Here is a 26,611-nt window from a genome sequence, read left to right as displayed (position 1 = left end):
CAACTTATAGAATATAAATGCCTTTTAATTTATAGTTTTTTTGTTCTTCCTTTTTCTGCTTTTCTGGAGTGTTAAAATTTAATATTTCAATTTCATTGCCCATGTTCAGTCTTCTATACCCAGCACCTCCCTATGTTCTCTCCATCTCTGTCAAGGGCACTGATTACAAGTTAGTCCATTTTAGCACAAGGATTACACAAAATTTCAATACCCAGTATCCTTCTTTAATTTATTAGTAAATCATTAGAATATTTATTTTTGTAGTCATGGTTTCATCATTCTTCCTTCCAATAAATATTTGATGAGTGTTTAACATGTACCAAGTGCTATAGTGGGTATTGGGAATAGAACAGTAAATAAAACAGGCAAATTCTCCACATTTGTGAAATAGAAATTCTAGTTGTAGGAACAGGAAATAAACACAAAATAAGAGTATAGCAGACAATGATAAATCCAATGGAAGAAAGACAAATACAGAAGGAAGAAAGCGAGTTCCAGGAGTAGGGTGGCTATTTTTTAGTGTAACCACTGAGAAGCTTTAAAGCAGAAATCTGAAGGGGGTGAATTGAGAGCAGTAAGAATGCTTGTTTTTCTAGAACTGAGTGATAGAGACAGGGGATGAAATCAGAGAGGTGTGGAGGGTTACATTATAAAGGGAGTTATTAGAAATTTAGGGATGTTGGCTTTTACTCTGGGTGACATAGAAAGCCTCTCCCTACAGAGTTTTGTCCGTAGGAGAGATATAAACAATGAAGTGTTAAATCATCAAACTGGCCAATATGGAGAGGGGCACTGTTGTGGACATAGTGAGAAAAAAATAATTGACAATAGGGGAAGTGACTGGGTAGTGGCTTGGACTCCTTGTTTGTAGGGCAGGGATGAGGAGTGATCAGATCCTCAGTGTGCTCTACTGATAGAGCCAATAGCAATTGTAGAGATTGAAGGACACTAAGTTTTTGGCAGTGAACTATTTGAAGACTGAAATTGCCATTTACTGAGGATAACATTTTACCTGGGGGAATCAGGAGTTTCTTTGTGGACATGTAAAGTAGAGCTACTAATTGGGCAATCTGGATTGCAGAAGGAATTTCCAAGATGAAGATACAAACCTGGAAATTATTGACACAGGATGGTATCAGAAGCTGCGAGATGGGACAAAGTTATCTCGAGAGTGAGCGCAGATAGGGAAGCAGAGAAGGAGGTCTCAGAACAGAGCCCTGGGGCTGGGGAGTGAGAAGGAAGCAGCAGAGAAGACAGAGAAGGAGCAGCGAGGCAGAAAGGAGAGGGCAAGAAGAGAGTGAAGAAGTGTTTTGAGTGGGAGGAAATGATCAATTGTGTCAACTGCTGCTGATGGGATGAGCGAGATCAGAACTGAGAAATGTGTTTTGTTTTAGCAACATCATCGTGACCTCCTCGGGAGCTATTTCAGTGAAGTCCTGGGTTAAAAGACTGATTGGCATGAGTTAAAGGGAGGCTAGAAAAGAAGTCTGGAGATAGTGAGAAGATAAATCTCTTTGGAAGACTGCTGTCCTAAAAAAAAAAAAAAAAAGAATGAATATGTGGAACAGCAGCCAGAAGGGGATTGCGATCCAGAGAAGAAATATTTTAAAATGTATTCAAGAATAATAAGACATTTTTAAAGATAACTGTTAATATTTTTAAAGTACTATAACATATTCATATGCTGTGAGGGAGGATCCAGAATAGAGAAAATTGTTACGGTGTAGGAGAGAGGAGGGATGCTTATAAACATTGTCCTTGATTCGTTAAAGGTGCAGGGGCCTGCTGTACAAGTGGGGGCTGAGCTTAGATGTGCCCATGAGCAGTGGAAAAGCGAAATAAGTGGATGTAGATGAAGGCTGATGGGTCACTCTCTTCGAATTGCTCCTCGTGTACGTGCATATGTACACATACATAGCTAAATAGGAAGTCAGGCCGTCAGGTGGGAATGAGGACAAACAAGGGAGAGTTGGAGGAAGGAGGTAACAAACAGTCCTGAAGAAAGACAAACATCTCAGGAGGGCTGGGTGACTTTAAGAAGCCCATTTGAAGTCAATGATCAGGAATTTTAAGCCTAGACAAAAGAGCATCCTCAGGGAGTATATTACTACTTTTTTTTGTCACTGAGACAAAATACTTGACACCCAGAAGTTAAAGGATGAAAACTTTATTTCAGCTCAAATTATGTAGAGGGTTCAGTCTATAGCTTGCTTACTCCAAGGCAGCATGGCATGGCAAAGGAGAAACAGCTCATGGCATGACAGGCCAGTCAGTGAAGCAGCAAGCAGCCATAGCAAGCAGCCATAGCAAGTCTCCCTTTTCTTTTTATCTCATCCAGGCTACAAATCTTTTGGTTGGTGCCACCAACACTTCCATACCCAGAACTATGATAAACCAATTATGGACTAATCCAGTGCCACACACCCTCAATCCTGATATTACACCTGTAATCTACATTCACACACCCTAGATATAGCTGCCTCCAAAGATACTACCTATGACCTTACGAGGCTTTGGGAAGATATCTTAGGTTTAAACCATAATAGGGGGAATTTACCTACATAAATTTGGATGCACAGTCAATGGAGAGCTGCATCTAACTAGGTTTGAGGCTTTTGCAAGTGAAGTATAATAATAAGACAGGGACAATGCAGCCAGGCGTGGTGGTGCACACCTGTAATCCCAGCACTCAGGAGTCTGAGGCAGGAGGATCATTGTGAGTTCAAGACAAACCTGGGCTACATGTGAGTTCCAGGTCAGTCTCAACAGCATAGTGAGACCCTGTCTAAAAAAAAAAAAAAAAAAAAAAAAAAAAGACAGGGACAGTAGAAATGAGGGTGTGTGCAATGACAAGATTAAAAAATTTAAGAGGTATAGAGTTTGAGCTGGGCATGATGAAGAGTATGGGGGATGTGAAGGCAGTACCACGAAAAGGTTGTGCAGTCTTTGGATTATGTGTGCCCGCAGGATGAGTGAACGTTGAAAGTAGCTGCAAGGAGAACCAAGCTAGAAAAGTAGGAGGTTGTGGATTGATAGTAACCGAAGTCTCCAAAGATGACTGTAGCAGGCCACAGCTGATGGTACCATTGATTGCATACATTTCATCACCAGGCAGTGTCAGGGAAAAGGGATGTTCCAGAACTGGAGGCCCCCAGAGGAGTGATAAGTACAACTATCCCATCTACTGGCATGGGTGGCTGCAGCTGAAGTAGAAGAGAAACTGCTGTGGTCAGAGTGGGCTCTGGGAGAACCAGTATCTGCATAGGAGACTTTGGTTTAGGTTAGAGAAAAAAAGAATAATCGAAGAAGTGCTTGAAAATGGACAGAAATCTAGTGCTGAGCGATGATCCGTTTCAGAGGATAAAAAGAAGAACACTAGGAAATGGGAATAGCGTGGAAATGGCCACAGGTAAGATGGTCCAGAACTACATGGACATGGGGATCAGATATTGGGGATAGTGCGAGATATGAGGGTGTTGTCGTGACTCCAGAAATGGTAATGAATGATGAGGCCGCAGTGAGATATGTGGTGCTGAGGCCGTGACTATCAGTAACAGGATTCACATTAGTATCAGGAGAAGGAAAGATGGCAAAATCTGGCCAGCAGCAGATGGAGCACTGAGCCCTCAGCTTCATCCCAGTCACATGTTCCATAACCTAAGACCCTAAGGACCATGTGTCTTCCTGAGAACCTTTGTTCTGCCAGTCTACCACCTGGGACCATCCCGACTGGCTGGCTCATAGCATCCAAAAAGTAGAGGTCAACTGTGGCGTCTGCAGTGAAAGCAGCTAGTGAGGGGAACATAGGAATAATAACCAGAGCAATCCATAAAAGGGAACTGCTGGCTGCACTGGGCACTTTTGAGGGGCAAGAAAGACACTAACAGGTCTTTGGTAGGGTGTAATAGCCATCACAAAGACCTGTGAGCCAAACAGGCCTAAAGAGTCATGGTCACAAAACAGCATGCAGTCTTGAAGTCAGTCCTGTGACAATGAGGTGGACACCCAATTCTAATGTCTCCAAGGTTGATGTGTGCTGAGAGGGGAGATATCTGTATCTGTTCCTGTGCTCCCCCCGTGCTCTATCTGTAAATGCCTCAGAGAGAACAATCATTAGGAACCTTTTGCTGAGGTTGATTCTGTGACTGGACATCTATAGCTGTGCTTCACCTCTGTGTGTGTGTAAGAGTGTATATCACTGTGAGCTGGCACATTTCCAACATCCAGCTGTTATCACTGGGCAGGACAGTTCTGTGATTTGTGCTTCTCTTTCTACCTTTTCCAAGAGAGCACTCAGCCGGCCACCGAGAGAGAGGTCAAAATCCCTGAGTGTCCTTTGCCTGAGTCTGTCTCTACTGTGCTGCCGTATGCATTCATCTTCAGACTTCTCAAAACTGCACTGCAGTCACCTCTAATCCAGGTTGCTACAGTGGCAGTGCACCATGGCGGTGGAGTCCCGTTACTTCACCAGCAACACAGGGAACCATTTTTGTTTTTTGTTTTTTGTTTTTCCTGTTCAAATGAGATTCTGTTACATGTCAGGGAAAACTGGCATCAGCAGCTTGTGTCATTTAATAAAACCTAAAGTTACAAGTGTCCTCAATAGTTCCCTTAGAAGCTATTTTATGTGGACAGCCTTTCCCCAGACAGCCCCATGAGTGCAGAATAAGAGAAGTTAATTTTAGCAAGCACTTTTTAACCTACATTTGGGGACAAAAATGCCAGGAAACCTATTATATAATTGAAGTAAAAAGAAATCCTCTGAGTGTGACAAAAAGTTGTCTGTCTCAAGTTACTGCAAATGGAAAAATGATAAACCGAGGAGCTCGGTATTTGAGAAGCCCAGTAGTGAGGAACTTTATTTGCTGAGAAGGCAGATGAGATTGCCTGGGCTGTAAGGAGCACTGGACACCCTGGGCCGCAAAGCTACTAACATATTCCCACTGGCTCCATCTGGGCCCAGGTGGAATCAAGTCTCTCATTGGAAACAACATCTCCACACTGAAGTAGGAATGTCATAATCCTCATTTGTTCATTTTTCAGAACTTGTGAGCATCCTAGATCTGCTTTAAACCTTAGCTCGTTACAACTGGCGGCACCAGGAACTGGAGATTGAAGTAACTTCCTTAGCTCACCCACTCCTGCTGATCGTCTTCATAGCTGTCTGAACTACCTGCTCTCTGACACTGTCCCTGTGCCCTTATTGCTGGCCTTCTTCCTCCTCTCAGCTTGGGGTGGCTTCTTCTGAAGTGTGACAGCATATTCTCTCACTGGTTGGATAAAGTTAAGCAGGTCCCAGTGCCTCTCTCTGAACCTGTTTCTCACCTACAGATTCATTTGAAAGGATCTGTTTCCCATTGTAGTTTAGTAAACCAAAGAAGAAAATGGTAAAGCATTTTGCAAATAATAATATGTCTTAAAAGCATAGTTAATCTTGTCCTTTAATGTAATCTGACTTCTTAGAAAACCCATTGGGACCATGTTTTAACCTTGGTCTACTTGTGACTTGAATTTAGTAAGCAGGCTCTTTCCCAATGGAAGAGAAATTCTTTGGAAGATGTTGATGGTCTCATCTCACACCTTAGATGATGTCAGGCCCGGCTCCATTCCTCTGTTGCTTTAGCTCACACAATTTACTTTACTACAAAATTCTCTATAATGAGCCCAAATGTTGTGCATCATCTAAAGACACCTCAGCTGTTATACAGGAAAGGCATAATACAAATATTTGGCAGTTTATCCTATATCTTTATATCTTTGAGATAGGTTATATAATTCTAAGTTTTTGTAGATGGGAAGAAAAAAAAAACCCTCCAGACTCGTGGATGCTGCTCATGGGCTATCTTTTAATTACATTGTTGCTTGATTTGGAATTCTAGGGATTAAGTACCAGGTTTCAGCAGGTATCAGATAGCACATATAAATTGGGTTTGTAAAGAAAGTATAATAAAAATATTTTTTATAAGAGGTGGGCAGAACTTAGGGAATCCAGCAAGAGATATTTCAGTACTTCTAGGCTACCAACCAAGGGATTTTGCTACCATCTCAGACATGAAAGGCAATAGAGAAACGGTTCCCAGAGTCTGGAGAGAGTGTTACATGTAACCCAACCCAGCAGCTAGCCAGAGAGATAGCCAGAAAGTAAATTCTTCTGTCTAGTTCTACATTCTTCTGCTTTCCCCCTTGACCTGTTTCTATTCCCTTCATTGTCTGAAAGCAACTGACAGCCAGAAGCAAGGGCACAGCCCGGGACAGAGATGAGTGCTCCATGAAGTGGGAGGAGCCAATGGAATACACATGGAATGGAAGTGATGACGCTTTCCCCGGCACCCAGATTCATCTCTACCCCCTCCCCAAATTTTGCTTCAGAACGGTTTCACATTTACAAAAATAATTTCAACTGTAGTACAAAAGGTTTTCATATGCCACACACCCTGCGTCAGCTCCGCTGTTAACATCTTACATTGGTATGGTACACCTGTCAAAACTAATGGTTCAAAACTGGCACACTGTTAGCTACAATTCACACTTCATTTCAATTTCTTGTTTTTATCTGATTTCCTTTCTCTGATCTACTCTCCATTCAGGATATATTGCATTTAAAAACAACTCTTGAGGCTTCTCTTGGTTGTAATTATTTTTCAGATTCCACCTAGGTTTCAATGAGCTTGACATTAAGGAGTGCCAGTAACTGTAGAACACTCCTCTGTTGGGCTTTGTCTGGTAGTTTTTTCATAATTGCACTCTCTCATGATCATGTGCATTTAAGAGAATCACAGAAGTGAGATTTCTTTTGCAGTACATTATGTCAAGGGTACATTGATACTATCAATAGGACTCATCACTTTATTTTTGTTGTGTGTAATTATCACTGCTGCTATGGACCCTGATCACCTGAATGAAATAATTTGCTAGGTTTCTCTACTGTGAAGTCACTCGTGTTTTTCATTTTCCAAATAAGGGTTCTCTAGGAAGGAAATCACTCTGTGCAGCCCACACTAGGTAAGTGTAAAGTTATGTTCTATTTCTGGAAAGTGGAATATCTATATAAATTGTCTGGAATTATTCTTCATAGAAAATTCGATAGTCTCCATTTATTTATTTGTTCAATAACTTGTCTATATTCCATTAAAGTTCTGGCTCTTTTGCATTAAATAATGGAATTGGAAACCAAAGTTGGAGTGATTAGTTGTGCCCATTGCTACTACAATGTTGTTTCTAGGTGAAATTAGAGTAAGAGGATGTTAATGTGCATTCTAACCATATCTATGAATATTTATATATGTAACCTATGCATTCACATGAAGCTAAGCCCCAACTGATATTGCTACTGATACTCCACCTCTAGGCCATTATATGGATTATTCTAACCTCTTGTACATCTGTAATCCCAAAAATGACAAGAAATCTGACACCAACCATCAATAACCCATATACAGTACTTAATTGTTCAATTCTAGAGTATATGTTTAGTCCTTTAAGAATTTTAACCCGTACACTATAGGGAACATATCCACAAGACTGTACAGATTTTGTACAGTCCCCTTTGCCTTTAATCTCACAACAGAATCTTCCTTTTCAAAACTGCTTAGGTCAGTGCCTTTCCCTCCCACTCTTTTTGGTTGGGGTTGTTTTCCAAACACATGCAATTTACTAATGACATCTGGAATTCCATCTTGAGATTTCCCAATCTTCTAAGAAATCATCGCATATATCCAAGTTCACTATTTATGCTGTAAAATTCTATGCATTTTGAAAAATGACTGGTATCTTTTATCTAATATTGAGGTGCCATACAGAATAGTTGCACTAAAATATCCTTTCTGCTTTGCATGTTCAACCTCTCCCCTCTCAATCTCTCCTTGCTCAGATTCCTGGTAGTCACTGATCTTTTTATCATGTCTATCAGCTTGAATTCTGTAGAATATCATACAAATGTTGTACAATATGTTCACTTTGTTCACTCTTTTGTACCCATTGGAGATTCATCCATATCTTTGCTGCTATTTTCTAATGCTGAGTAGTACTCCACTGCATGGTTTATCATAATTTTATTTACACATTTTCCTGTGGAGGGCCATCTTTGTCATATCTTTTTTTTTTTTTTAATGATTATGACTAAAGCTGCCCTAACCATTTGTGAAAAAGCTCATGTGTGAAAGTAGTTTTGAAATTAACTAAGTACAGATTTAGGAGCATGATTGCTGGATAGGTATAAGCTAAACTTTGCAAGAAATTGCCAAACTATCTTCTCAATTACAAGTGCCATGCTGAAGGTCGAGCAGCAATGGGTCGTACTTAGTGGAGCTCCACACCCTCCACTGTAACTGGCACTGTCAGCTTTTGGAGTTTTAGCTATTCTAATAAGGTGTATAGTTGTATCTTGTTGTTGTTGTTGTTGTTGTTTTTTAGGAGTTGTTTTGTTTTTGTTTTTTGTTTTTTTTTGGTACCAGGGATTGAACTCGGGTCCTTGCGCTTGCAAGGCAGGCCACCGAACTGCTAAGCTAAATCCCCAGTCCCTATCTTGTTGTTTTAACTTGTATTTCATCTAAAGATGAAAGATAACAAGAACCTTTTAATTCTTATATTTGCCTACTGGATTTAATCTTCAGTGAGGTATCTCTTTGGATAACTGCCAATTTCATGTTAGGTTAATTATTTTTGTGTTGAACTTTGAGAACTGTTTGTATATTTTGGAAATAATTTCTATCACATTTGTTTTTACAAACATTTTATCTCACTTTGTGGCTTGATTTTCATTATTTTAACTGTCTTTCACAGAGCAGGTATTTTTAAATTTTAATAAAGACCAATCTAACAATTTTTTTTGTCATAGATAATGTTTTTGTATATTGTTAATAAAATGTTATAGTCAAACAGAAAGTCATACAGATTTCTGAAATATGTTTCTTTCTAAATTTTTTGTAGTTCTACATTTTACATTTGTGTCCAGAATAATTTTGAATTAATTTTTTTGTGCAAAGAATAAAGTATGGATGCATGTATTTATTTATAAAATAAACATATATTATTCAAAATCCATTTACTGAAGAGACTATGGCTTATCCACTGAGTTGTTTGTAGACTTTTGTCAAGGAGCAGTTAACTAAAGATTAATAAGGAAAATTCAGCAAAGTTATGGGATAAAAAAATTAGCTCAAAAAAGCGATGTTATTTCTACACATTAACAATGAATAATTCATAAAGGAAATTAAGAAAATATCCAGTTATAACAGCAAGAAGAAAAAGAATAAAATGCTTAGAAAAGATTTGATATTTAACAAAAGGAGTCTTAAAACATTTCTTACTAAAAGGAGATAAACAGCTTTTATACTGGAAACTGCAGTGTTGCTGAATAAAAAAAAAGATGCAAATAAATGACATTGTGTTCATAGACTAAATTTAATATTGTTCAGTTGCTAACACCATCTAAAGCAATATACAAGTCAATACAGTGCCCATCAAAATTCCCCAAATCTGTGGGTGGAAATAGAGAAATACAGAGTAATATGGAATCTCAAAGGACAACAAATAGCTAAAGTTATCTTGACAATGAACATAGTTGACGGACTTACACTTTCTGGTTCAAAGCTTATTAGAAATCCACAACAGTCAAGACGCTGGGACACTGCCATTAGGATACTCAATGGAATAAAAGTTAACTAAGAAATAAATCCTCACACATATGACAAAATTTTTCTTGACAAGTATACCAAAACCGTCCAATGAGGGCAACGACAGCATTTTTAACAAATGTTGGTGAGAATATTAGATCACCACTACAGAAATAAGTAGATGGACCCTTACCATAAATGAAACATAAAAATTAACTCAAACACATAAACATAAAAGCTAAAACTATAAAACTCTTAAAAAGATAAAGGTAAATTTTATTTTATTCTTATTGAGTTTGTTGGTATTTTGTAAGTATACAGCACAGTTACATTTATCATTCAGCTCTTGTACCTTTACATGACAGTTCTTGGTTCTCATTTTTCCCTATATCTTTGCCCTCCCTTTTCACCCCCTCCACCTTTCTCTATTTACAAAGTCTTTGTTTCCATTTTTTTATTTTCTCATATTTTTTCTTTTCCCTTATTTCCTTTCCCCTACCCTTCCCACTCCCCCTACACCTTTAGCCTTTTTCTTCCTATAAGGCCATTTTTATAACATCTGACAATATTTTTTTTGGATATGAAACACACATACAAAAGGCAACAAAAAGTATAAATAAATAAAATTTCACCAATTAAAATCATTTGTGCTGGGTTTTGTACTTGAAAAATCTTTTCAGATCAGTAATATCTAGAATATATACTGAGCTTGTAACATTCAACAATAATAAAAACAAACAGTTCAGTAAAAGTGAGTAAAAGCTTTGAAGACATCAAAGAAGATATACAAATGTCTAATAAGAACATCAAAAGACGGTCAACATCACTAAAGTTTGGAGAAGTACAAATAAGAACAACAAGGTATTACTTCAAATACATTAGGGTGGCTATTATTTTTAAAATTCCAACTAATAAGTCTTGGTATAGATTTGATGACACTGAACTGTACACTGTTGGTGGGAATGTAGAATGGTGCAGTTACTGTAGAAAGTAGTATGTCAGTTCCTCAAAAAATTGAACATGGAATTGCTGTATTATCTGGCCAGTCCTCTGCTATGTCTATATACAAAGGAAGTACAAGACCTCTGGCACATGTTCGTATACTGATGCTCATACCAACATCATTACTCACAACAGCCACAAGATGAAAACAACCTATTGATGTCTATTGATGAATGAGTAGGTAAACAAAATGTAGTATATACATAGAACAAAATACTACTCAGACTTAAGAAAGGAATGTTGAAATGAAGCTACAATGTAGATAAACCTTGAAGACATTATAAGAAGTGAAATAAGCCAAGCATAAAAGAACAAATATCATATGACTCCACTTATATGCTGTGTCTAGAACAGTCAGACTCATAGAGATAGAAGGTGAAATAGTGGTTATTAAGGCTAAGAGAAGGAGGTAACAGGACTCAGTAGTTCGGAGGTACAATTTCAGTTATGGACATTGAAAAATTAGTGGGGATAGTTGCATAATACCACTGAATTTTACTTAAGATGGTCAATATCATACAATTTCAGTTATATATATTTTACATCTTAAAAAACCCTAAATCCATTTGCTATATTTATTATATGGGTTTTTTTGGCATAATCTGTTCTACTCCATTGATTTGGAGGTTTTCTTCATTCACCGATACTACACTGCCTTGATTTCTGTGGTTTTATAGTAAGTCTTGAAATTCAGTTGTGTTACTACTCCAACTTTCTTAGTCGGTATTGTGTTTGTCAAGGTCATTTTCCTATTCTAAATCTAAAGTCCATTTGAACTTCAGATATCTAGAAAGGAGAATTTTAATTGACATATTAACTGAAATTTTAATTGGGATTGCTTTGAATTCACAAATTAAGTTGAAAGGAATTAGTTACATCAAGTATTTTATTCTATGAATCCAAACTAAATAAAATTATCTCATTTATTTAGATGAGTTTGATTTCTCTTTAGTCAATATTTTTATTTTTTATTTTTTTTATTTTTTGGCCTTTTGAGACAGGGTCTCACTATATATTTGAGACTGACCTGGAACTCACTATGTAGCCCAGGTTGGTCTCGAACTTGCACCAATCCTCCTGCCTCAGCCTCCCGAGTGCTGGGATTACAGGTATGCACCACCACACCCAGCAGTCCATATTTTTATTTTTTTCAGAAAGATCATGTATATATTTTGTTAAATTTGCACCTTATTTAAATCTTATTTGGAATGATTGTATTTTATTTTTAAAATTTCAAAGTCCTACTGTTCATTGTCAATATATAAGAAAACAATTGGCCTTTGTATATTTACATTTTATCCTATTATCTAAATATACAATTATGCAATGCATGAATTAAAATGGTTTTAATCCTTCCTTTAAATAATATACCTTATATCCCTATTTCTTTCATTATTGTGCTAAGACTACCAAGATAATTTTTAAAGGAAAGAATGAGAGAGAAAATTCTTGTGCTGTCCTTGATCTTCACAAAAAAAGATTCATCATCTCACCATTAAAATGTTGGCAGCATTTTTTAGATGTTGTCAGATTGTGGCTGTGTCACAATCAAAATTAGTATCAAAAATCAAAATTAGTATTTTGGTTTAGAATTAAAATGTCCCACAAAAGTATCATATGTTTAGAGGCAGGGCTTTTGAAAGTGATCAGATGATAGGAGCACTTTGTCTACAGTAGATTAATTTATTGATGAGTTCATAGCTAACTGTGTTATAAGGAGGTGCAGTCTGGTGGGTAGAGGTGAGCAATAGAGATTTGACCTGCAAGGGTATATTCTTGTACTTGATTATTTCTTCACCCTCTGCTTCTATGCTGCCATGAACTGAGCAGCTTTGTTTCACCACACTCTTCCATCATACCATTTCTACCATGGAGCCAACCCATGAACCGAACACTCTAAAACAAGAAGCCAATTGGACCTCTCTTCTTTTAAACTGTAGGGTATTTTATTCCCATAATGAGAAAGTGACTAATATAGAAAATTCATGCCAAAGAAGTGGCGTTCTTGTTGTGATTATTCTCGATTGTGCTTTAGAAGCCTCTGGAACTGATTTGAAAGGGGAGTGTGGAAAGTTTTGGCTAGAGAAGTCTTAGAATGCTGAATGGGCATTCTAGTAGGCGCTCAGAAGACCAGAATGCTGATAGGAACTGAGTCAGTGGAGGCCAGGCTTGTGAGATTCAGATTGGAATGAAGGATGTGTTGGAACTTAGACTGTAGGTTGTGCATATTCTGACAAAGAACCCACATACATTTTCCCCACGGTATAAGATTCTATGTGAGACTAATCTTAAACATGGTATACTAGTTAATCTAATAGAGAAAGTTTCAAGGTAGCCCAATATTCAGGCTGTGGAATGGTTGTTCCTGGCTGCTTTCAGCCATAATTACAATGAAACTTATGAGCAAAAATCAAATTCAAAAGATGTAAAAGCTTGGTTAGAAGGAAAAGCCTATGAAGTTGGGGTGAAAGAGAATGTGGTTGATAAAACAATTTGTGACATTTTTAAAAAGCCAAGGATTGGGGATTTAGTTCAGTGTTTCCACCTCCTGCCTAGCAAGTACAAGGACAATAGGAAAGGTACTTTGAGAACATCTTAGGAATAAACGAGAAAAGAGTAAACTCCTTAGAAAGATTTTGTTTCACCAATTTAGTCACTCAGAGCCCACTGTTGCCATGTGTCATGGGATTCTGGATACTGCTCAAGCTATTGAATGACCTTCATTTCATCCAACTGGTACTGATTTTATAGCTATGCAGAATGCAATAATTGTAGAGTCACAGAGGCTCTCACCTAAAGTTTAGAAGACCTAGGAGGCCAAAAAAAGTACTCTTGAAAGCACTATGCATAAAACTGAGAGTGAAACCAAGGTGCAACATTGGTCCCAAGGAGTTGGAGATGCCAGAAATGTGCAACATCCACTGAGGAAACACTGACAGAGAATGGAGCCAACACAAAAGAGAGGCCATGTGGACTGCAACTGGCAAGGTCCTAGGGAAAGGGTTCTTTAAGTTCTTTGGTATTCACATCTCACCACAACCTGCCCTGGGTTCTGAGCACGGAACAACAAGATTTAATATTTGCTTTGCTGGGATTCATTCTTGCTTTGGACCAATTTGTCTTCCCCCCATTTCTTCCTTTTTGAATGAGAACCTTTACTCTGTGCTATTCCAATTGTACATTGATTTTTACAGAAATTCAAGGCTAAGAGTTTTCCTTGAATTTCACAAGATACTGTAGACTTGGACTTTTAAGCAGTGCTGGTACTAAAATTTGGAAACTTAAGGCCAGGGATTTAGCTCAGTGGTTCTGCTGCCTGCTTCGCAAGCACAAGATCCCGAGTTTGATCCCTGGTACCAAAAAGTAAATAAACAAAAAATTAAATAAATTAATTAAATAAAAATTGGAAACTTAGAGATTGACTGAATACATTTTGCATACTTGGACAGACAAAAGACTTATGGGAGCCAGGGGTGGAAATATAGTTTACATCTAAAATATTTCCCCAAAATTCTAATATATACAAAGGCAGGGGTTTCAGGAGGTTAAAAATAATAAATATTTTGGCCAGGGATTTAGTTTGGTGGTGTCACTGCGTGCCTTTCAAGTACAATCCCAGGTACCAAAAAAATAAAAAGTATTTTGATGTGGGACAGAGCTTTTCTTTAAAAACAAATATCTATAAAATCAAGTTGATTACTAGTGCTATTCAGGTCATCTGTATCCCTATTCTGTTTCTATCCTTTTTATTTATCAATCATTGACAGGAGTGTTAAGATTGCCAACTATAATGGTGGAATTTTCTGTTTCTCATTTCAATTCTATCAGATTTTTAACCTTATGAATTTAAGTGGGTATATATTTAGGATGATATCTTTTCATGGAGACTTCACTATGATTACTTAATGATATTCTGATAAATTTGAAGTCAGCATTGTCTCAAATTAATATAGCTCAGTGACTTCAGTTTTTTACTATTTTTTCTGTACTTTCACGATGCTATATATATATATATATATATATATATACATATATATCACAAAATTTACCATTTTATCAATTGTTAAGCATACAGTTCTATGGCCATTAAGTGAATTCTTGATGTGTTTGTGTGTATGTGTGTGTGTGTGTGTGTGTGTGTGTGTGTGCAATCATTGTCACCATCTGTGTCCATAATGTTTCACCATCTCTAATTGAAACTCTGTAGCCATTAAACAGTAATTCTTCATTCCTTTTTCCAGAATGCCCCTGGCAACTATTTAGTATCTATGAATTAAACTACTTTTAGGTATCTCGTATAAATGAAATCATAAAGTACTTACTTATCTCTTCTCACTAGATTATTTTGCTTAGCATAAGGACAAGATTACTTCATGCTGTAACTTGTGTCATATTTTCTTCTCTAGGGATGAGTAATATTTTACTGTACGATGAATGTATAAATAAAAATGCATGATAGTAAGAATAGGTTGACATTAATCTCCCTGCAAATGATCTCTCTTGCTTTGAACACACTTATCCCATTGCTCCTGCCACTTTCTGAAGCAGTTCTGGAAGTGCTCTTTCATGACTTTAGTTGCCCTGTTGTGGCTGCCTCCTTATCCTAAATGGTCATTTTGAGTTTGTAGCAGAGCAAGAAGTCTCAAGCTGCTAGATTCAGTGAATTAGGTGGATGAGGTTACAAGCCTCTTTTCACTGAGTGGCCTTTAGCAGCAGCATTCACTTTTATTTTGTTTTTTAAATCGCACCTCATAAAAACTCACAAAAGAGGACTTCTAGGACTGTTTTAAAAAGATGGGATAAGTGTGGTTAAAGCAGGGGGCAGGGTATTCTGAGGGAGATTAATGACAATGTGTTTTTTACTGTAATATATTTTTAAAAATTTAAGCACATACTCTAAATTTTTATTACATCTCATATATACTACATTTTGATTATCCACTCACCCATCAGTGGGCACCTGGGTTACTCTAACCTCTTCTTTAAACTAATGGGGTCTTTATAGTTAAAGCTTGTGTCTTATTAGCAACATAAAGTGAAGTCTTGTATTTCTAAATTCCCTTGGTAATTTCTGTTTTGTAATTGGTGTACTTGAGCCATTAACACTTGAAGTGATTATTGATAGAGCTGGCTTAGTATTTGCCATGTTTATAAGTATTTACCTATTACTTTTGCTCTGCTTTCTTTTCTTTTTTCCTGCCTAATACTGTTGTAATTAAATACCTGATATAATTCTATTTTATGTCTAGCATACAAATTATACATCTTAAAGAAAATTCAGTTGTTGCATCATAACTTATAATATACATTTATAATTAACCTAAGTAGTCCTTAAAATAATACTAGACTACTTCATATGTAGTGTGATGCCCTATAGGAGAATATTTTCAATTCTTTTACCTTTTTATTCTATCCCTTGTGACCAGGATATAATCACTCTATGCATTACTATACATCTTGTGTTATTGTTTCAAACAAGCAATAATATATTAACTTATTTTAGTTAATAAAAGTGTATCTAGCCGAACTTTTATATCTATCAGCTATACCCTATCAGCTTCATGATATAACACATTTTTCAATTTTTAGATACTGGGACTATAGGTTAGTGGACAATATCCCTTACTAAACTGAAACGGTGCAATTTATCACTAAAATCAAAGATGACTGATAAAATAATTTGTTTGCCAATGTTATTTTTCTGGCAACTGGACTAGTTGATTTTTTTTCTACAAATGTCCAGAATGACCATGTGTAGGTCAATGGTTAAGGTCTATTGATCCAATTTCTTCAATGTGATCCAGACATTATTTTGACTCGAATAAATGGACCATGTCTGGGTAGTTTAGAATTTATGACAAGCACATCAGGTTGGCCATTCAATAGAAAACCCTTTGTATGTATTCAGTTTCCTACCAGAAATAGGTGTAGCTTTTAAAACCTAATTGTTTAAAACTCAGAATGCATAACCACCCCTAAATATAAATTAAAACATGTGATTAAAAATATGAATTGCATTCCTAACTTGCAGAATAACTTGATTGACCATTGTTGTGTTCTTCTAATAGTGGAAACAGATACACTTTGGTTGCAAGCTGATCATTGAGGAAAGCATTCATTCTTCCTTATAAAAGTTATGATAATTCTCGCTGCTATAAAAGGCAAACATTAAAATATATAAATGCTCAAATGTGCTCAAAGTTTTAGTTTTATCAAATGTTGATAAAAATTGAAATTGTTATCTGTAATTGATCTTTCCCTGAGCAGTAATATGGAATCCCATGTTCCTTCCTTCTTGCAGCTCTTTAGTTTTTAACAGCTTGTTTCCGAGGACACCAAGTTAATCTGCCTGATGATGGGATATGGGCAAAGTACATGTTAGTAGGATCTGTGCTCAGGAATAGGCTGAAAGAGAAAGAGGTGAGAAGGTTGGAATTCAGTCTTAGTCCTGATAGACAGGTGGGGGTGAAAACAAGCAATAAAAGTAGTGTGATTTTACTTCTATCTAACTTTTGATCTTTCTTCCATTCTTGAAATACCTTCTAGAATTTTTAAAAGAAGACTTAATTTCTTCCATTTTGATTCATTTTTCTTTCATGTGTAATTTCTCCTTGAGTCTCTGTTCTATATCCTCTTATCTATGTTTTTCATTAGTTGTTGCATCTACAACTAACTCTTGCCACATAGGTGCTAGCAATGATTCACAAATTTACATCTCCAGCCTAGAACTTCTACGTAGATTCTGTTTATGTGGCTTCCTACTTGATCTCTCTCTCTCTCTCTCTCTCTCTCTCTCTCTCTCTCTCTCTCTGTATATGTGCTGCCAAAGCAAGCTCTTGGTATCTCCTCTTTAACCTCAAAATTGTTCCAAAATCTTATTGTCCTTTACTCTCTTATTTGTTCTATAGCATCATGTCCAGCGAATTCTACTAACTAAAATCTTGCTACTCAGAAAGTGTGGTCTGAGGATACCAGTTGCTTTTGCCTGCTGCTTACCAGAATGATAGTCACATAATCTACTACAGACCGGCTGAATGAGAATCTACATTCTGACAATTTACATTTCTGATGTAACGCACATCACAATGAATTATGAGAAACACTATAGTAGAGGCACCCAAATCCTTCCATCTTCATCCCTTTGCGTAGCCCCTTTGTTACCATCAAGTCTCAGTTGAGCCACTACAATAGCTTCATACTTTGACTACCTTCATATCTTATTTTTAAAACATACCTTTAAGAAAAATATTAGCTTTACAGAAAAATAGAGAAGAAAATAGAGAGATTTCCCATGTATCCCCTAGTCCCACACATGTACAAGCTCCTCTATGGTTACTACAGAGTAGTATGTTTGTTGCAATCAAGGGACTACATTGACAAATGCAAAGTTTGTAGCTTACATTTGATCTCGCTTAATGTTATGCATCCTATGCATGGGAAACATTTAAATTGACATCATTTCACTGTCATTGGTTCATACGGAATAGTTTTGATACCCTAAAAATCTTCTGTGTTCAATCTGTTCATAACTTCCTTCCTCCTAACCCCTGGAAACCACAGATTTTTAAAATGCTTACATGGCTTTGTTTTCCAGAATGTCATACAGTTGGAATCATGTGGTAGTAACTTTACATACTGCTCTCTTTCACATAGTAATAATCACGTAAGTTCACTCACTGTCTCTTCATGCCTTGATAGCTCATTTCTGTTTAGTGTTGATTAATAATCCATTGTCTAGATATACCACAGTTTGGCTCGCCACCCAAGGAAGGGAATCTTGGTTGCTTTCATGTTTTGACAATTATTTAAAAAGTTCCTATAAAAGTCTATGTGCAGGTTTTGTGTGCACATTTTTTTTTCTTGAGGGATTTTATCAATCAGGGGATAAGAAACAGGCCAGGTTTACTCTCTAAATCATTAAAAATGGCATAGGAGTCAAAGGTTAAAATACTGGGTCTCAAACAGGAAGAATGAGTGGATTTACTAGAGCCGGCCAGGGTGTTTCATGGTTTTCTCAGGGGATAGAGGCCAGAAACATGGGCTCAAGGAGGCCAGTTCATCAGCACAGCACTGGAGTTTCAAGCTGCTTTTCATATTTCCAGGAAATCATTGTACATCTGCTTTCCAAAAAGGCTGTAGAAAAGGTAAAGCTATTTTTCTTTTTGGCTAGAATTACAAAATGGTGTGGTCATGCTGTGTGAAATGCAGATTGGGAATTATGTATATTTTTGATGCCTTCCAATAAATACCAAGAAAAAAAATTGTTGAATTATATGGTAAAGGTAGCTTTAGTTTTGCAAAAAAGTTGTCAAACTAACTTCCAATCTGGCTGTATTATTTTGCGTTCCTACCAATAATGAATGTTAATTCTCATTGCTTTACCTCTTCACCAGCATTTACTGCTGTCAGTATTCTGGTTTTGTCAAATTTATTAGGTTTATTATATTGTCTTATGGTTGTTTTAACTTGTATTTCTCTGATGATGTATGGTGTGGTATGCTTTTTATATGTTTATTTTCAATCTGTATGTCATTTTTAATGAACTATGAGTTAAAATCCTTAGCATATTTTTAAGTGAGACTTTCCCATAGCTGAATTTTAAGAATGTGTATATTTTGGATAACAGCTATTTAACAGATTTTTTTGCAAATATTTTATCCCAGTCTGTGGCTTCTCTTTATATTCTTTTGAAAATGCATTTTTCAGGAGAGCAGAAAATTGTAATTTTAATTAACATTAGCTTATCAATTCTTTTTCATGGATCATGCATCTTGTGATGCACCTACAAAAACCATTACCAAACTCTTGATTATCTAGATCTTATCTTATCATATCTTCTAGAAATTTGATAATATTTCATTTTGCATGTAGCTCTGTAATTCATTGTGCATTAATATTTTGTGACTGGTGTAAAGTTTTTTTATAGATTCCTTGCTTTTCATTGGATATATAATTGGTCGAGCATTATTTGTTGAAAGGTATCTTACTCTTTTGTATTGTCTTTACTCATTTTTTCAGACATAAATGAACTATACCTATGGAAACCTATTTATGAGTCCTTAATCTATTTTTCTACTTTTCTTCAGTATACACTGTCTTGACTACTATAGCATTATAGTAAATCTTGAAGCCATATGGAGCTAGGCCTCCAACTTTGTTTCTTTCCTTCAGTATTATGTTAGCTATTCTGGATCTTTTGTATCTTCATATAAAGTTCAGAATCAGATTGTTTCTGTGGATGTGTTCAATATCTACTTCCTGACAGAATGGAGTAACCATGCTATTGTGGGCATAGGTAAAAAAGACTAGAGTTCCATGCTATTGTAGTCTGCCTGTGATTATCCTTAATTAGTAGAACCAAAATTGTTTAACTCATGCTCTACAGGTTTTGGGAATCCAGATTGGCTTACCATTGTTACTAAGGTCAGGCAATAATAGGAGATGCTTCCATTCCTCCATCTGCTCAGAGGGATGTCTAAAGGGAAAGATGGAGTGATGCTACCTGTTGAAAAATGTGTGATGATACATTGGGGGAAGGAAAGCCTGAGTTGTTGAACTTAATTTTTTAACAAATTTGAAAATTGGAAGGGAAAATAAATCTATCAGAACTGAGTGTCTACCTGATCTTTTATAGTTAGTTGCTGGTATTTTTTGAATGTTGATGCCATCCTATCAGTATGTTGAAAATAATTCCCAACATTATATTATAATATAAGGAGTAGGGTCTTTGGGAGGCGAGTGAGTCATGAAGGCTCTCCCCTTACAGAAGAAAAGGCAGTTTTTCTTTTCTGCCATTCAAGAACACAGTAACAAGACACCATCTGTGGAGCCCGCAATAATATTTTACCAGGCACCAAAATCCAATGGAGCCTTGATTTTGGACTTCCCAGATTCCAGAATTGTGAATAATCAATTTCTGTTGCTTATAAATAACCTAGTTTAAGGTAATGTTTTAAAATAGAAGTCCAAATGGATAATTATCCTCCAATAGGGTATGAGCGGATCCTGGGTGAATTCTGCAGTTCTAACGCTTTTTTCTTAATTCAATTCATCAATACATAATTATGAGTTTCCACAATGATAAAAGTTGGTGAGAAAATCAAGAATGATAAAGGTTGGCTTCACGTTCTCTCAAAAATCTAGTGTATTGATATATATACTAACAGTCTCTAAAAATGCTCTCACAGTTTGTAGTGGCTGACTGTGTAAGGAAAGACCAGTATCAGTCACTGAAACAGAATATTTGGTTTGTCCCAGGTTGAATGAGTGGCAACCACTGACCTGAAAAAAACTCAGACAACAAGCCCATGCTGATGAAAGACAAATGGCATCTTTCCCTTTTTTCACACCAGTATCTCAAATTAGTAGTTTACATGGACTGAGTGTGATGCACATGGTACCACATCCTGGCAATACAGAGTGCCTAAGAAAGGTACAGTTCTTTCCTTCACAGAGCCTGTGGTGCAATGGGAGAGACAAAATGAGTGAGCACCATTAAGTTAGCAGCGATGATGCTGGTCGTTGCTCCTGGTGGAAGCTTCATTTTAGTGCTTATGTTAGCTTTCCAGAGTTGCCATACAGAGTACCATAGACTGGGAGGCTTTACCCACATTTATGCCACTACAATTCTGGAGGTTACAAGTCCAAGAGCAAGGTGTTGACAAGGTGGTTTCTTTTGAGGCTTCTCTCCTAAGTGCATAGATGACTGCTGTTTATTTTGTTTCATTGATTTGTTTTGAGTCAGAATTTGAAACCCTCTTGCCTCTGATTTCCAGAGTGTTTGAATTACAGCCGTATGCCAATATGCCTTGCTAATGGCTGCCCTCTTGATGTGTCTTCGAGCTGTATCTCCTCAGGGTCTATGTTCTAATCTCTCTTATAAGGACCGCGATACTATTGAATTCATGACCCACTCATATAAACTTAATTTAATTTAATTACCTCTTTGAAATTGCTGTCTCCAAGCACAGTCATATTCTGATGCACTGGAGTTTCAAAGTTCATCCTATTAATTGGGGGAAAATATAACCCAGCTCGTATGAGAGGTTTCCTGTTATCTAGAAAAAATATCTAATGAAAACATGCGAGAGACATATGTAAGATGTTAAAACTTGAAGAAATCACACTATAAACAAAGAAACAAATGCCATATAGTTATTTTGAATAATATATTTGAATCCAACATTTCATAATAGTATTTCAATATTTAATAAACATAGATAATTATTATGAGATGCTTAACCTTTTTGTTATAGTTTTGAAATCTTGTGAATTTCATCAGAAATATTTGATTTAATATTCAGAGTTCATAAGATTTGCAGTTGAAAAAGCAGTTTTATGCCAAAGTTATCCCAAATATACTGTAACTTTCCCAATAACTGAATTAAATACCGTTTTGAAACACGAATTGCTTTTCATAAAATAAAATTAAAAATTTCATTTCTCCACAGCACTCCCCACATTCAAGTGTTCAGTAGTTGCGCAGGATTAGTGGCTTAGTCCATTTAGGGTGCCTCAACATAACCTTGGGCATATTACTGCCCAAAGGAACTACCAGACCAAGGCACCAGCAGATTTCCTATCTGATGAGGACGTTTCTAGTTCCCAGATGGCTCCTTCTTGTTGTGTCTTCATATCACCAAAGGACAAACAGGTGCCTTGGAGGTTCTCGTATGATGACACTAACACCACTGATGCGGCTGGAACCCACATGACATGATCGCTTCCCGATGCCCTCCGTTTAATGCTATCATTTTAAGGGCTAGTTTTCAACATACAGATTTGGGAAGGGGGTCGTAAACATTCAGACTATGGAAGTGATTATTGAATAGGACACCACAGAAATAGAAGATCCATGTCATTGTTCTTTTCAAGTGCTTCTGATATGAAATAGTCACATTACATTTTACATCCTAATTAACTTTCCCAGCCCCTCTCAGGAGGTTTGTGAAAGACCATCCCAGGGGGAGCTCTTAGGCTGGGCTCTGAGCCAAGCCTCCCTCTTGTCTGCCACCACACCCACCCACCAGGTGTTAATGAGCATTGTCACAGCTGAGTGCCCACAACCTCAGCAGGACCTAGGGCTCCCCAGCCGGCTTCTCCATCAGCCAATCCTATTATAGGGAGAATCCTGGAAAGGATAGTTTTGTTACATTCACTTTATGGACCAAGATCCTCGGCTTTTGGGTGGGGCATGAAGTTCTTTGATACATTAAACTGTTTCTACATTTGCTCCGCGAGGCTCTATCTAAATCTACAAGGTGGCATTTTTGGGACACAAAGACTGTCATTACCTTTGTGGTCCATCTGATGTAGGTCATCTGAAATCGCACCAAGGGGAAGGGGTAGGCAGTGTTATAATTCTAGGTAAGCATTATTTCTTCTTCATTATTTCTTCCCAGCATACTTGGGGAGAAAGTCTCAAAGAAGTTTTTGTTTTAATAAATGAGGTACCTTCTTTCTTTAGGGAGGCAGGGGAACGGAGCTTCCCAATTTAGATTATGGCTTTCAAAGCCAAGGAAGGAAGAAATGCAAAATGTAATCTTGGGCTTTTCTGGCCAAACAAGCACACTTTTAAATGATATTCCACTTTTTGCCATCTAGTCAAGAAAAGTCAGGCACTGTTTTCTTTGCATGATGCATATCACAGATGAAAGTTACAAACAGTTCTCCTTCATAGTGCTTACAAACAGCAGATAATAAAATGTATATTATGAAATAGTGCCATTACTATAAAAGTAAAAGAAATTCATAGAGAATGCAAGGAGATTGTATACAGAGATAAAGTTCGGTTGTTGTTGTTTTGAGACAGGATCTTGCTATATAGTTTAGACGGACCTTGTATTTTTGCGCATCCTAAACTGGCCTGTACTCACAGTGATCCTTCTGCCTCAGCCTCCTGAGAGCTGGGATTGCAGGCATGAGTCACCATGACTGACACAGGTACTTATTTTTTCCCCCAACAAGTATTTATGCAGTAACTACATAAATAAATACAGTGTAAAGTCCTGCACTACGTTAGGAACTGCGGAAGGATAAAAGGATAAAGGACATAGCTTCCACTGTAAATATTTCAAATTTTGCCTGAAATCAACATTTATATTATACTATATTTACCTTATCTTCAAGAATCTTTCGAGAATTGAATTTCTCATCTCTTGTTTTCTTTGTTTCTGAGAACATCTAGCAGGCGCTATGCACATAATGTTGTTCAGTAATACTTTATATTGAAAAATGAATAACTAAATTAATGTCATAGGGATAGGGTTAAAAAGAAGCATATTTCTGTGAACTCAAGGCAATAGCATCAATAATACGGTTTCTTGGTATAATAGAAAAAAGTAGATTAATAATTATGAAATCTGGATTATCAATCTCCACTTATCACTCACTATATGATATTGAAGAGACATTTAGTATCTCTAAACTTAAGTTTCTTCACCTGTAAAATGGGACTTACAAGTGTGGCTAAGTGCTACAGTGGTTATGAAGAGCAAATGCTTTGTAAATGTTAAAGCCCTGTGCAATGTTAAGAATTATTATGTATGCTAATACATCCCTTCATTGGTGTGGCTAATTGAATATCAACTCCACTAAAGGAAATTAAAATTAAACAGGCTGTGTTGGACAATCCAGTGTGGAGACTCAGCATGGCAGGGGTTTGTATTAAGCCAAACATAGCAAGCTAGAGACCATGCTGAAGAAAAGCAGTTAGATTTCACTGCTAATTAGTACTTTTCCTTCAGGAGGTAGAATCTTCTCTCCCTTTTACAGATCAAATTACTCATGTACCCTTATGAAAAGCATGTCAAAGTCAAAAGTGCAAGCCGCCTCAGTGCAATTTGCAGTGGGAATGGCTGTAGTGAGCAGTTAGTGTACCATTAATTCTCAATTAAGTGCCAATTTGCACATTGCTGGGAAACAATTGCAAATTCTTTGCTTCTCCCTTAAATATGTCATTCGATTTTAAGGGAGTCAGAATCTAGTGGAGAAGGATAAATAAAGACAACTAGAGATAAAATCAGTTTGTGCCAAGGACTAGAAGGGAATCGCTCTTGTATCACCAGCTTTGAGTCATTCCTTTTTGTCAGCCAGAAGTCTAATAAAGCAAAGCAGGGCGGGTAGGTATTATCATAATCCAGATTGGCAAGAGAAAAACTCAACTCTGAATAGAGGTTTGCATTTGGGAAATTCTCTAATCAATCCAAAGAAAGAAATTGGAAGTTTCTATCTTAAAGAAAAATGTCTTTTTATTTGCTCAATCTTCTAAACAAATCCTAAATCCTCATCTGTCCAAGAATGCAGTTTTGGAAACTGGCTAAAGTCACAGTTAAACTATTTATTTTATGGGGCAAAGGACCAATAACACCAATGTAACCATTAATATTGTTAGTAGGACCTGTGTTTATATAGATTTGGAAAGCTGAACATGATGGCTGCAACTGGATCTCCAAATTAATGTGACTCTTATCCCTAATACATTTGGTGTGAGGCTTTATCATCATTTTTTATTCATCTGTAATTTGTTGTACTTCTGCCCTGGGCATGAAACTGAGGGACAAAGAAGAAATAAAGGCTCATTTTCCAAATGCTTGCAGGTTAAATGGACAGAAAACTCATGGGTGCATGATGAACTCAGGTTCCTGGCAAGGGGGTGCATCAATCCGATGTTGGGTGCCTATAAGATGTACAGTAGTAAAAGTCGGTGGCTGAGCCTGCTGTGAAACAGCTCACGTGGAGAGAAGTAGTGTTGCCAGATCGCTTTCTGTTTGGTCTCTCTTTCCTGTTTTCAGTCTCCTCACTTTCTCTCTTTGATACTAATCTTCACTAGTCCTTGATTTGGTCTTGTCAGCTATGTATTTGGGGCATCCTAACTTCGGTTCCTATCATCTTCAAATCAACTTTTGACACTGGATCTTGTTTTGTTTGTTTTCAGGATTCTTTTTACCCACTTGCTTCATGAATTGATTCTGACGTTATCTGTCACTTCCCTTTTTTTTTCACTGTGAATTCCTGGATTTGATTTTGCATGAAGCTGAGCACAACATTCTGGGATTACTTTTGTTTCTTAAAAATTGAGACTCAGGAAGAGTAGGAGGCATAGCCAAATATTAGGGCAATGAGTCCAAGCTCCCTTTAGAGTCATTCAGTGCATTGTAAGATAACTCTGGTATTTTTCCAGGGGAAAATACAGACCAGCATCCACTTTATTCTGGTTATTCAGCTTACAAAGGCATCTCTCTTTCTGTTCTTGTGAAGTCATGCAGAGAATACCATGAGTCCCTTTTAATTCCAACCAGCTGGGTATTTATACACCAAGCACATTACTGTTTCTCTCGGGACAGGTAAGTGTTTCTTACCTGCTTCTTTAAAAAAATTAGTAGTAAAATGACTGAGATACAAAAGAGCAATGAACAGACTTGAGGATTTATGCACAGCTATTTATCTTATGTTTGCTGAAGCTATGAGGCTTGAGACTACTCAGGAAACATATGTACAAGATAAAAACATACATCATGCATCAAATTACTCTATAGTTAGTGGATGATTTGTTAAAATAAAGTCATCTGTGTAAATCAATGAGTTCTAATCGTAATGTTTACTTTTACACATTTCTGTGTGTTTAGATAGGACCTCCTTACATTCAACTTTCACCAAAGTTAATGATGTCTCCAAGATTATAAAATAAAGGGTAAAGTGGGAAGAGATAGGAAAAATTGGATGGAAAGGTGTAAAGTTATTCTCCAAGATTTGCTCAAAAGGATATGGAAAGGATGGTAGAAAGGGAGTAGTTAATTCTGTCAAAAGTGTCGGAAACATGGGTACAGTTTCTCCAATAGTGCTCCGATATCAATATACCCGTTTGGCATTGAGAAAATCTGGTTGCCATATGTGAGTTAGATAATGACCATATTAAGCCACTGCCGGATCAAAAGTGTTCTGTGAAGTTTCACAAGCAGTGGCCATAGTTTGGATGAACTATGCATTGCTGTAGT

This window comes from Fukomys damarensis, unplaced genomic scaffold, assembly GCF_012274545.1.
Source record: "Fukomys damarensis isolate Sample0158 unplaced genomic scaffold, DMR_v1.0_HiC HiC_scaffold_19, whole genome shotgun sequence".
Lineage (NCBI taxonomy): Eukaryota > Metazoa > Chordata > Mammalia > Rodentia > Bathyergidae > Fukomys > Fukomys damarensis.
The sequence above is the reverse complement of the archived record's forward strand: the minus strand, read 5'-3'. Positions refer to the sequence as shown.